General features: G+C 52.0%; 1 long non-coding RNA gene across 8 annotated transcripts; it reads left to right on the forward strand.

Annotated features, from left to right (window-relative positions):
* Positions 1 to 16: 16 nt before the first annotated feature.
* On the forward strand, positions 17 to 13702 carry LOC141570645 (uncharacterized). Of its 8 annotated transcripts, none has more exons than XR_012494896.1 (8): positions 17 to 1036; positions 2041 to 2931; positions 4000 to 4077; positions 4189 to 4351; positions 5029 to 6527; positions 7698 to 7784; positions 9353 to 9468; positions 13671 to 13702. It is a non-coding gene; the product is annotated as an uncharacterized LOC141570645 (long non-coding RNA). The 8 variants fall into 8 exon arrangements; XR_012494893.1 differs by having other exon boundaries at positions 5029 to 5187; positions 5780 to 7784; XR_012494892.1 differs by having other exon boundaries at positions 2041 to 2632; positions 2749 to 2931; positions 5029 to 7784.
* The last annotated feature ends 1 nt before the right edge of the window (position 13703 follows it).

Here is a 13703-nt window from a genome sequence, read left to right on the forward strand (position 1 = left end):
AAAGTCCAATAAAATTTATAATGCCTAAATCTTCTTTTTTTTTTTTTTTTTGAAGTTTCCTCAGCAAGAAAGGCAGCAGTGCTGTTCTCTCCCTCCTCCCAGCCCCGTTGGCTCCCACTCTCTGGTCCCGTGAGCCTCAACTACCCCTACATTGCATTGGGAGCCCATCAAGGGATGGGGGCTCATTTGTCTTTGATCCTTAGGGCTGGCAGTCGCAAGTAACTGTTGTTGGATGAAAGCCTGGACAGGTGGGCTGCAGAGCTGAGAAGTGCTTTTCCCATGCACGCACAAAGGCAGGGAGACTGCACACTGTGGTTGCCTCTGGGTGAGATACAGAGGGGGCTTCCGAGGGGCAAATGGAGGAGGCACCCTCAGAGGCCAGGAGGGCAGAGGGGCCCTTTGCTCAAGGGAGAGATAAGCAGGAGAAGGCATCTCAGGTCCGCCTGCCCTGCTTGGGTTCACTCTGAGCCCTGCCACCCTCTGCTTTGTGTCGACCAGAGCTCCCAAATGCAGTTTCTCCCTGATCCCCCTCATATCATGACTCAGGGATGCCCCCACCTCCATCCTTGGAAGGCTCCCCAGCTCAGCCCCTCTGTTTCCACTATGCTGAATTAGACCGAACCTAACTTGGAGACAAGAAGATTCGGCAAAACAAATGTGTCTACTGGCTTACAACAACCAAGCAATCCCTTCAATTTGTTTTCATTAATTTAGAATTCTAAAGATCTTAGCCTTTGTGGAAGCTTCCACCTGAACTGCATTAATCAACCATTTGATGGTGTTTTTCCCCAAATATTTTGATGGTGATCTGCAAAGCCAGCTATCCAGAACAGTTGACGTGGATGACATGTCTTGACTAATTGTTCACTCTCTGCCTACCTTGGCCTCCTGTCTGGTCCAGTTCCTGGCCTTGCCCCGTGACTGTTTCTTTCAGGACCCCGTGAAAATTGGGACATCGAGGACGGTGGAGAGTGCCACTGCCCTGGCGGCCTCCACGGTCCCCTCTGCCAGTGGTCAAGGTCCATTCTCTTGAGAGGTGAGAAAGATTCAGGTCATCTTTGGGGAGGAGGGAGAGGCTGCCAGGAAGGATAAGAGGCCACATGCCTTGCCCTCTCAAGAAAATCCCCTATATACCATCCTGTAGGATTTCTAATAACCCCTAGGTTTATGTCACTATTGTCACAAAGATTCTTTTTATACTGGGTCTTATTCATCTCATTGGCAGAGTGAAGAAAAACCAGGGATTATAGTCCCTTCTTACATAGGAAAAGAGAGTTCTACATGTGCAGTCACATGTTCTAAGTGGCACAGAGAAGACAGAAGAAGCCCTCCAGTCTCGGGGTGCAGGCCCAGCACTCTCCCTGTTAAACAGCTATAGCGCATTGTCCCAGGGTGGAGGACCTCACCTGGGCAGGTTGTGAGGGTGACAGGATGGCCCGGTAGAGGTGGGAGAGTGGCTAGCCCTTGTATAAATGTGTCTGGAGGCAAAGGACAGGGAGTGAATTATGCACGGTAATGTACCTTAGCTCTGGCTTGGTGGGAACTGCTAGGATAGAGAGGAATCTCAGATGTAAAGGAGGACAGGAAAGAGAGACTCGTAGACTAAATATCAGCCAGATGATGGAAGGTGAGTGTGTGGTCTACAAATCACAGAGTTTGAGCAGCAAAAGGAATGTTAATGGGGCATTAGTGTGAGTGCAACTATCTGCTCGAATTTATGCCAGAGCGCCCAAATAAATGAACACGTCCCAGTGTGCTCGGGGTGGAATGTGCAGGCAATATTGGGCAGAAATATATATTTCTACACAACAATACAGATTTGTCAAAATTCATAGCCATACGACTAGCAATTCAAGTCGCCAATGACAATTACCTAGTAGCACCTTGACCTCTAGACAAACTATAGTATTCTACAGAAGAGACCAAGGTCTAGACCACCATGGGTAAACTGTCTAAATCTGCAGGTTCCCCTGTCACTTTCTATATCCCTGAAAAGTAAAGCCCTGTTTCAGTATCATGGGCTGACGAGCTATCTTCCAGGCAGGCTGGGACAGACTGCCACTAAACTCAATGACAAATTCACTGATGACCACAGGATCATCTCTGATTCTTCGCAACCCACAGAGTCATCTTCAACCACCCTTACTGAGAATGTGTCACATCAAGTTCCAGTGACTCCTTTACGTCTTCTGGTGGTGAAGGACCCTCAGCCACATTTACCTCGGTGGAATCCACTGTCTCCACAACCATCTCAGAGTCATCGAAATACAGTCTCTTCCTACAACACAGGTTCTACTCCCTCAAGTCCCAGCATATTTTCTACCAATTCCCTGCCCATTGGACACAGTGCTACAACTCACGCTGGATTACCCTGTCTTCACAACCGTGCCTGATTTGTCCAAGTCAAATCTTTCCTGGGGAATCTTGTCTTCCACAAATGGTAGAAGTGCTGCATCCCTTTCAAGCCCTGACCATGTATTTACCACCTGTGTTGTCTCAGCATGGAGATCCAAAATCCTCCTGGACTGATCCACTGTCTTTATAGTTATCCCTGATCCATCAAAACATACAGCTACCGCAGATAGCACCGTTACCAAAGAGGATAGAATTTCTGATTCCACATCAAGCCCAGGTGAATTTTTTACCACTTCTGGTGGACTAAATAACATCTTTTCCTCAAGGACCCACTTTCTAGACAATAAGCTCAGACATGTCCACATCAACATTTTCTGCCTACTCTTTCTACAGCATGGACAATGCAAGTCCTACTTTTCCATCAAGCCCCAGTGAGCTCTCTAGCTCCAGTGTGGCCTTGGAAGACACAGACATGACTCTCAGAGTCAATTGTCTACACTACTGTTTCTGACTTGTCCAAATCACCTACTTCCTTTGAAGCCTCCTTTACAAGAGCTGAAGGATCTTCCACTACAGGTGATTATCAAGAAACACCCACATGCTTTACTGTGGAATTCACTGTCTCCACAATCTCCTCAAATTCATCAAATCTAATAGTTCCTCATGATACCTTCTATGTTACTGAGAATACAAGTTGTTCTTCCCCATCTGGTCCTGGTGATTTAATTTCCACCACTGTGGTCTCTGGGCAAACATCCACAGCCTTTCTCAAAGCATCCACTGTCTGCACAGCCATTTCTGATTTGTCTCACCTCACTGGTTCAGCTGTCACCTCCTGTTCCACGTCAGTGGAAGTCCTGTTTCCACATCAAGCTCTGGTGAATTATCCTCTACCACCTTTGTCTTTGGACAAACAGCCAGTTTTCATGGAAAAGCTAACTGTCTACATTACTGTTTCTGATTTGTCCACTTCCCCAGACTCTACCGTGCTTTCAGCAGCCCCTCCTAGTTCTGGGCTGAGGTTGTCACCAGCCTTGATGTCCCCATCTGAGCTTGCTCACAGGCCCAGCTGCATCTAGAGTTGGGCCAAGACCCTAGTAGTCCTGGCTCAGTATGGAGGGCATGGTATAGAAGAAAGGGGAGACTGGCCAACCCCCGGGGCAGAGGGCAGCATCTCTGTTTTGTTATTTTTTTCATTTATTTATTTTTTTCCCCTTCTACCGCCTCTACCCCTCACTCTAGTTCAAGCCGTTGTTTCTCAGTCTAGTTGTGCAGGACACAGCTCCTTGGCCCATGCTTGTATTATGAGTCTTGCGCTCCCCACCAGCTGAGGCAGTTGGTCACCTGTCACAGCATCTCACGGCAGCTCTCTCCGGCTGTCAGCTGCTCACCATGGCTGCCGACCACTCATGCTGGCTGCCAGGCACTCATGGCAGCCCTTGGCAGCTCGTCTGAGATCACGCTGACCTCCGGCTGCTCACGGCAGCCCAGCTCCAGGGAGAGCTGTTGTTCACAATCTTAGCTGTAGAGGGCGCAGCTCACTGGACCATGTGGGAATCCAACCGGTGACCTTGGCATTGGGAGCACAGAGCTCCAACCACCTGAGCCACCGGGCCGGCCCTGTTTTTTCTCCATCACCCTTAGCAGGCTCCTCAGTGCTGTGCTTCGGTGAGGAGGTCACCACTGTGAGCGAGACTGTGAAGCTGGGCTTTGACATGCAGGGTAAGCGGCTCAGTGAAGTGGTGGGTGTGGGGGAGTAGAGTGTGGGCCATAAAATTGGGGGCTATGGGAGTGTTAATCAGGCTAATGCTTGCAGTCCACCCCTCACCCCAGAGCAGTGCACTCAGGATGCTGCAAAGGACTATGCCCAGTTCTACTATGTGGATTCGGTGGACGGGAAGCTGGCCTGCATGACCACGTGCACCTTGCGGATGAAGTCGAAACTAAACTGTCACCAGGGCAAGTGCCAGCTGCAGCAAAGTGGCCCCCGCTGCCTGTGAGTGCCGAGCCCCTCTAAGGCTGGTACACACCTTCTCTGGTGGTAGGGCCACATCCTCCCCCACAGTCATCCAAGAAGGCAGGGATGGGGTGGGTGGAGCTCGCAAGGCACTACCTCCGCTTTCCTCTACATCCTTCTTTCCCATACCTGGTCTCCCATCACCCCCACCCCACCAGAGGGAGGGGGAGGCACTGATTATAGACATGAGCATTTTAGGAGTGAGCCAGCCCCTTCATGAAAAAGTTCCAGTTATTTCCAAATCTATATCTATATATCTGTACCTGTCATTCACTTCCCTATGTCATCAGCCATGGTGCCATTATCATCTCTAGCTATAGATGGGCAGTAAGTTCGAGAAACCATAAATTAAAGTACAAAATACAGAACGTGAGAACAGGCTCATAAAGGTGCCAGCTACTTAGAGATTAGATGGGTAGACATCATGTGTCTAGGATGAGGTACCTGACACTCTTAGGCTCTGAAGTCCTGCTCTGCAGTCCTGAGGCCCCCTTACCCCTGCACTGTCCCTTAGCTTTGGGGAGTCAGGGAGGGCACCCAGCACCTACCCTCGAAGGGAGAGCTGGTTTTCTGTGCTTTGACTTTGTTTTTTCTTTTGGGAGCTTTGGTGCGAGGGATGCTGGGGGGCTGCCCTGAGATTGCATGTGTGGCCCCAGATGTCCATCCTCAGGCACACAGTGGCGCTGGGGACACCTATGAATTGAGCATCAACAAGAGCCTCGTGTACGGAAGTGTGGGGGCCATGCTGGTACTGCTGGCGATGGTGTGGTTGTCCTGACTGTCTTCTTTAGCCCATCCCAGAGGAAACTGCACAGGTAAGCTCTGGGGCCAGGCCCAAGTCTCTGCTCCTTCTAGCTCAGCAGTGACACATCAGCCAAGGTCCAGCAGGAACCCAGCCCCTCCCAGCTCTGGGTACAACAAAGGGCAGCTGCTGGCCCATTTGGCAGAGAAATGGAATCTAATATTTATGTGCTGACACTGGATGATGTAATGAAATTATACGGTGTTTGTAATGACCTTGGCTGCCACAGCAGCAGCTACTCTCGCACACTGGGAATGCACTATCTGGTGTCATTTTCCCCAGCTGAAAACGGATAAGACCCACCTGAGAAGGTTGCCATGAAATGCTGCCCAGCACAGGCCCTTGCCAGCAGCTGGCAAAGGGAGCCACTCTGACTCTAGTCCAATGTCCCCATCTCACAGATAAGGAATCTGGGGCCCACTGAGGGAAGTGAAGCGGAGGCAAGCCATGGTGAACTCCCCAGGCATGCTCTTTGTTTTGGGCAGCCCCTCCCTGACTCAGGGCTTGGCCATGGGTAGCCCCTTCTGGAAGCTGAGTGTCAGGGCTCCCTGAGCCCCCTCCTCTGCCTCCCTGCCACCAGCTGCTCACTGTATTTCTATTGGCAGGCAAAAGTATAACGTGTCTTGTGAGTGGCAAAGAGAAATCATCCCTGGCAGTTTCCAGAACACAGGCATCTGGGAAGGTACCTCTTGTCTGGGGCAAGGGTGGGGGCAAAGCTGGAGAGTAGAGAAAGGCCGAGAAGGTACCGTGGGCAGAACTGGTGTGGCTTGGGTGACGTGCGTCCTGCCCACCTATCCCACATCTGCTGCAACAGCCAGCTCCTCTGCAGCCTCCTGACCTTGTGCCCCCATGGGCAGCCGCTGATGCCCTCCAGTCTTTTCTCAGCTCCTCCAGTCCATGGACAGCCCACACCTACCATTTTCCCTCTGCCACACCTTTGTGCTACTGTACCACTGTCTGGACCCCCGAACCCCACTCTGTTTCTGAGATCAGCTTCAAACGCTGCACCTCCATGGCCTCCCATGTGTTCAGCCTCCTCTGGCTCCTAGACTCCCTCGTGGACCCAGGCTCAGCTGCTGTGGAAAAGCATCATGTCACATCTCCAACCCTATCCCTACCCCTGAGCAAATCCTGCCTCCCCAGTTCTTCCTGAAAAACACTATGGAAGGGCTGCAGGGAGAGCTGAGAGCTGGTTCCTGCCCTGGGAGACCACCCCGGTGAGGGCATCACACATACACAGTGAGTAGGATGCTAGGGCCATGCCTGGAAGTCTGTGCAATCCACCTGGGAAGAGAGGATGTTGCCTGATTCTCTGATTCATTGTGGACCTGGGGCAGTGCTACCTAAGAGCTGGTGAGTAAACTGTGTGCTTCTTGCTTCCATGAACAAACAGCCCAGTGAGAAGCAAGGCTTTATCCCAGTGAGGAGAAGGGAAAGGGCTTTGCTTATAAAAGAGACGTGGAGGTGAGAAAGACCATGGCCTGTTTGGAGACATAGGCAGGCCAGTGGACGTGAGGTTGGCAAAGCCAGGTCATGGAGGTCTCTGGGCTGTGATGGGGGACCCACTGGAGGGGCTTTAAGGGAGGGGGCCAGACGTGCATTTTGAGCAGCTCACTTAGGTAGCTTTGAGGGGACAGCACTAAAGTGGGGAGACTGAGGGAGTGGCTCCGCAGTAACACAGGCGAGGGAGATGAGGCCAAGTGGAAGCAGTGGGGACGGGGAGGAATGGACAGCACCAGTGTGCTGGGCAGGGCTTGTTTTCAGGCTGAGGGAAGGAGAAGCCTGGATGGGCCAGGGCACTGTCTGAGATGGGGTGCAAGAGGGAGAAGCAGCAGGTGGGCCACGCTCAGTTGTGGGGGGCTGGTGAGTGCTGACAGAGCATGAGGTGCCATAGGCTCTGGCCTGTCTGAAACCTAGGGAGGCCTGGCCCATGGGCAGAATGCAGGAGTGGGAAGAGAGGAGGGCACAGGCAGGGCCCCACGTCTACCTTGAAGGAGGCTGAGAAGGAATGATCGGGAAGGTGCTCTTGGCTGGAGGCAGAGGAGGGAGTTACCTGCCGCACTGGGAAGTAGGTGTTGAGCTCGTGCCAACTTGAATGAGAAGATTCCGGGAACAGCTGGTTTCTGCCTGCCCTGGTTACTGTTGCTATGAGCGAGTGTGTGCTGGTGACCCCTGATCAGTCCTTTCCTCGTGCTCCTCCCTGACCTTAGTTATCCTTGGGCCTTCTCCTGGCCTGCACTTGCCATGGCCATGGCTTTTGACCCCAAGGCATGTCAGGTGCTGCTGCTCGGCTTCCCTCCTGTCCCTGTGTCACACTGGGCCAGCTCCCAGGCACCAGAATTGTCAAGATCCACCTCATAGATAAGTTGCAATGGTGGAAGGATGGATGGGCCATGGGATATGCAGTTTAGAGCACATATGGGACTGACTCTTCAAGCCTGTTCCTTTTTGGAAAAAATCTCCCTCTCTGTGTCTCTCTAACCTCCCCCAGGGTCATTCTTATCCCAGTACCTCTTCCCACAGATCAGAATCTGAAGAAGGAAAAATTCAGCCTTGAAAATGCTTAGAGCCACTTCCAGCCCTCGCGAGGACGTTGACCTCACTACAGAGGTGATTCAGAGGCCCACCCTCAGCTAGGAGCTGCTTTCCTTTTCCTACCCCTGTCCCCTACCACCCTGGGGCTTCCAGAGAAGGATAGGGCACACTCGGCACAGAGGCAGGTCACTCCCACTGGACGTGGCCATTGCTGCAGTTCCCCTAGGCCTCACCTCTCTCCTAACCCACCAGGTCCATTCAGAGGCTCAGGGTGGTGACAACTGCTTGGTCAGTGGGACAAAGGCTCCCAATCTTCACCCAGATCTGTATGACAAGACAGCGGCAGACACAGAGCCCACCACAGATCAAGAGGAAAAAGATGTTAGGGCCCGAGGTGGTCAGCTCAGACCTGCTGGATTTGGCCCTGGCCCCTGCTGCGAGCCCTTCTCTGCTCTCTCCTGCCCTCCATCCAAGAGGCCCGAGGCTGCCCAGACATCTTGCTCCCTCCCTGGTGACTCCCCACTGTGGAATTTCCCTACCAATAAAAGAGCAAGTCTAAAGAGTAGGGTGTGGTGTTTACTTCCTCTTCTGCAGGGGCCTGATGCAGGCCTGGGTCTCCAGGAAGGTCCTTCCCAGGAAGAGCGCTCCTCCTCGGGGTGGGTGCCACATCTGAACATGGGATGCCCTCGGCCCCTCCTTGTGCCCATATGTGGAACACGGATGGAAGGCGGGGCCAGGGCCTCCACTGCCCAAGGTCCCTGCGGCAGATTAGTCTATGGTCAGATCCTGGGGAGGGCAGTAGACCTCTGGCCCAGGGAGTCAGGGGTGGGAGCCAAGGAGTGAGCACTTGGCTCTGCTGACTTTGAGGGGGTGCCAAGGTCACTCAGCTCATGGGGGCCTGTGTTCACCTGCCAACCCACAGATCCCTGAGCTCCCAGATCCAAGAACTCTCAGCCATCCCAGGGTAGTGTGGCCAAGACCTGCACCCCATGTCCTGGGGGGTTACCCACAGGTGTAGTAAAGAGGCTCAAGCAGAGGGGTTAGAGGGTCTCTCGCCAGGGGCTGGAGTTAACCACAGGGCTCCCTTTTCCTCTCAGGCTCAGGCCCAGTCCCCTCTCCTCTACCCACTACCTCCCTCCAGGGGTCTCCGCAGTTCTCCTAGGCTGCTTCAGACCCTGTGCCTGCCCCTCTGTTGGGGCATACCTACTGTGTTTCCCCGAAAATAAGACCTAGCTGGACCATCAGCTCTATTGTATCTTTTGAAGCAAAAATTAATGTAAGACCCGGTATATTATATCATATCACATCACATCACATCACATCACATCACATCACATCACATCACATCACATCACATCACATCACATCACACCTGGTCTTATATTATATTAAAGTAAGAGCAGGTCTTATATTAATTTTTGCTCCAAAAGATGCATTAGAGCTGATGGTCCAGCTAGGTCTTATTTTCGGGAAAACACAGTATATGCTGTCTGGCCAGGGAGGGGCTCTCCCTGCCTCTGCCCTTTGGCCTGTCATGAGGGAAATTTTCCGACAGATCTCCAATGTATCAGGGATCAAAGGTCTCTGGGGCCTATTTATTTCTGTGGTTCCTTGGCTGATGTTTATTTGCTCGTTCCTGCTAGAGTGGAGGGCAGGTGTGCTGCCCTTCAAACTCTGATGTCGAGACTGGTGACAAAGATGCTCTGCCTGCTGCCTCTTGTCCTCCTGCTCCTGTCCCCTTGTGCTACTGCTGAGCAGGGTGAGTGACCCCTGGCCCCACTGCCCTCACGGCGCCAGCCCCACACTTGGCTCTGGGATCTGCCCACGCCTGAGGGAGGGCTGCTTCCTGGGGGCACAGGTGGGGTACCCTGCCCAGAAATCAGCCTCATGTCCCTCGCCTTCTCTTCTGCCTGCTACAGTGAGATGTGGGGGAGGGGCCTGGGCTGCGGAGCTCATCCATGTTAGCTTCTCTCAGCCTCAATCTCTCCAAACGGTGAGAGTAAGAGTGCTGACTTGTCAGCTCTGGAGGATTAGATGGAATCCCCCGGGCACGATCCCTGCCGCATGACAGATGCTCAGCCAGTTAGGGTCTGTAGTACCCCGTGAATGTGCTCTTCCCAACCCCCTCTCACCTCCCACCCCGGCACCAAACGCTCATGGTCTTCCTTGCATAACACGAGACAAATGCAGTCAATCTCTGTTCTCACTAACTCTTGTCCTGGCCATTTCTGTATTACGCCACCCTGCCTCGTGTCCCATAGATGTCACAGGCCCTCAGGTGTTCCAGAACCAGGAAAGAGACCACTGGTGTCGCCCAATGGGCACTAGATGGGGTTTGGGGAGCTCCAGTTGCTAATCCTATTATGGAAGTGCTGTTTTGCCATAGGGCAACTCAGTTAATCTCTGGCCTATTTCTCTGACTAAAGGACAAGGGTTGTGCTTCCAACTCAGCTGCTCTGAGGTCCATGACCACGGGAACTGAACTCAAGTTGGCAGAGGATGATATCGGGTCCTTCTCCCTCTGCCCCTCCCTGCCCCCAGAGAAAGAGGGAGGGGAACCAAGACAGAAGCCAAACCATGGGCCTCAGGACTCCCACCCCTTTGAAATGTCATCCTGGGGTGGCCTAAGCAGGGACGGAAAGAGGCATGGAGACAGAAGTGGGGTGCTCATACCAGGCCCTGTAGATATCATCCAAGTCGCCATGTCCTGGACTTTGTTCTGCCCTAAGCTTACAATGCTAGGAGCAGTGGGGACTCCTGGCAACTCTGGCCCCAGACCCTGGCCAGCTCTCCTCCAATGAGGAAATGGGGTGGGGGATGGGGGAGAAAGTACACCTGTGCACAATCCTGGAACCTGTATCCTCCTTGGTCCAAACCCACCCATAGGAGGCAGGGTCCTCTTGGGGTCTAACCTGAGGGTTGACTGGGGGAGTGAAGAGGATGAAGGGAGGCAGGGGGAGGGAGGCTGGGCAAGGTGGGCAGTGGCTTGTCTTGCTCTAAAGGCCTGGTTCACTGACCCAAACCTTGCCATCACTTGGCACAGACTCCCAATGTGACATTACTTGGAGCTGCTCTCTTATTAGTATTAAGGATGACTCCCTCTTCCCAGGGCCCTGTCTACCTTCTGGACTCTTAGTTACTTATTTCTAATGGTGGCATTTCAGTTGGGGAAGGTCATTCTGGCTCCTTCTCATACCCCCCCCCCCACACACCCCTACCCCCTGCCCTCTCCTTTCTTCATCCCTGCTTGTCCTTTCCCTCTTTGGTCCCTTTCTCCCAATCTCTCTCTCTCTCCTCCCCTTCTTCCTCCTCCTTTTTCTCCCTCCCTCCCCCTCCCCACCCCTTGACCTCTTCCCACATTCTGCATGCTGTTGCTCATTGCATCTTTCGCCTCAGTCTGCCGTCTGTGACATAGAGTTTTTCAGATTCTCCACTCTATTCTTCAAGATTCTGTTTCCTGCTCTGGGCCTGGCATCGACTGGTCTCTAGAGGCCTGGCCAGCTTTGAGTGGCATCTGACTCCCCTGTGTCCCCTCTCTAGAGACCCAGAACCACAGCCCTCTTCAGGCTGCTGAGTGCCAGGATGGGGAACGAGCCTCCTGGTAGCCTCCACCTGGCTTTTCCTGGCAGACACACCCTCTCACCATTGCCCAGCCCCCTCCTTCCAGCACACACTGGTTATATTGCAAATCAACAAAGCATAAAGTCTTCTCCACCCAGCACAGCACTGCCCAGCCTTGGGAAGTGTCCTCTCACCTCCCACACCCAGTAGGAATGGGACCAAGGCCTGGATGCTTAGTCATCTGTCATTAACGTGTGTCTCTGCTCTTTCCACCCTCCCTTTGCCCACGTCTGTCCTGAGGCCTTTCACCCATCCCTGTTTCCACCAGAAGCCTACTTTTCCTCCTCCTCTTGAGAGCGTCTAAGGAATATACATTCAAGTGCCTAACCTTCCCACTCCCCCACCCCTACCCCCACCCTGTCAATAAAGCCCACCTCCGCTGAGGAGTCTTCCTGGGTATCTCCAATAACTTCTCCCCTCTAACCCATCCCTACAACCACAGGTGACCAGAAAGAAAATGCATGTAGACGCACCACCCTTCTCTGCCTTCATCTTCACATTCTGTTCTCCCTGTGCACCCGTCTCTGTCCAAACTTCCCTCTTTTATACGACACCAGTCATATTGGATTAGGGCCTCTACTCCAATGTAACCTCATCTTAGCTAATTACATCTGCAATGACCCTATTTCCAAATAAGGTCACATTCTGTGGTGTGAGGGGGTAGGACTTCACCATGCAAATGTGGGGATGGGAACACAATTCAACCTATAACAGAGTCCACAGGGAGTTTAAAGCATGGACATAACCTGACACATGTGCTTTGAAGAGATCCCCTTAGCTGTGGTGTGGAGGACTCATTGGTGTGGAGACCGAAGTAGGAAGCAGGGAGAGGGGGTGGGAGGACACGGCAGTAATCTGGCTGAGAATTAACATAGCGCTGACAGAGTGGTACAGGAGAAATGGAAAGAAGTAGACATGTTCAGAGTACGCTCTGTAGGAAGCGTCAGCAGGCCTTGTAGATGGAGTAGATGTGGGAGGTGAGGGGTAAACAGAACTAGGCTGCCTTCTGAGAAGGTAGACTGCTTTCTGAGAGGGGTCCAGCAGAGAAATCAGGGGTTCTGTTTTGAACAAGTCTGGGGTGCCTAGTTAACATCACCTGGAGATGTCAAGCTGAAAATGGGAATCACAAGTTTGCCATTGAAAAGGGAGGCAGAGCAAGAGACACACTTGGGAGTCATCAGAATATAGCTGGTGTATAAAGCTGTGAGCTCCCCCTTGAAAGGAGAATAGGCAGAGATCTCAGGGCAGAGCCCCACTACATGCCCAGATCCCCCTAAAGGAAGTCTAGAAGGCATGTCTCAAGGGGTGGGAGGAAAACCAGGAGAGTGCAGTAACCCAAAAGCCAAGAGAAGTCTTGGCCACCCCTGTGGCAGCTTCTACAGAGGCTAGTGTATCTTCAACAACTCCTATTGAAAGCACAACCTCTGTGACAGTGTCTACAGGGCCTAGTGCATCTTCAACAGCTCCTAGTGACAGCACCACTCCTGTTACAGCTTCTTCAGAAGTCTTTCAAGAAGGAGAGATTAAAAAAAACACACTACTATCCTTAACCTATTACATAGCTGGTACCAATTAGTTTTCTAAGGCTGCTGTAACAAAGTACCACAAACTGGGTGACTTAAAACAACAGAAGTTTATTGTCTCACAGTTCAGAAGATCAGAAGTCCAAAATCAAGTTGTCAGCAGGGCCATGCTCCATCTGATTGCTCTAGGTGGAGGATCCTTCCTTGCTTCTTCTACTTTATGGTGTATGCCTGCCATTCTTGGGGTTCTGTGGCTTGTAGGTGAATCCTTCAGTCATATGGCTGTCTTCTCCCTGTGTGTCTTCACACTGCCTTCCGTCTCTGTGTCCAAATTTCCTCTTTTTCTAAGGCTACCAGTCAAACTGGATCAGGACCCACCTTAATGACCTCACCTTAACTTGATCACCCGCAAAGACCTGTCTCCAAATAGGGTTATAGTCTGAGGTACTGGGAGTTAGGATTTTAATAGGTCTTTCTTAGGGGACACAATTCAACTCATAATGGTTGGCAAAAATCAAAAGGTTGTTGAGGGTGTGGGAAACAGGCACCATCACAGACAGGTGGAGAGTGCAGTTGGTACAACTAGAGAAGGCCATTTAGAAAGAAGTAATACAATGTTAAGTGCTTCTGCTCTTTCACTGGGTAATTTCCATGTTTAGGAATTTATCCCCTGAATATACTCACATACCTGTACAAAGTCATGTATACAAGGGTATCCATATTCACTCGATGGGCCCTGCCTTTTGGTTTTCTATTGCTGCTATGACAAAGTATCAAACTTAGTCACTTAAAACAACACCCTCTGATTTTCTCACAGTTTCATGGGCCAAAAGTTGGAAGGCAGGCACTT

This window comes from Rhinolophus sinicus, linkage group LG03 (genome assembly GCF_036562045.2).
Source record: "Rhinolophus sinicus isolate RSC01 linkage group LG03, ASM3656204v1, whole genome shotgun sequence".
NCBI classification, from domain to species: Eukaryota; Metazoa; Chordata; class Mammalia; order Chiroptera; family Rhinolophidae; genus Rhinolophus; species Rhinolophus sinicus.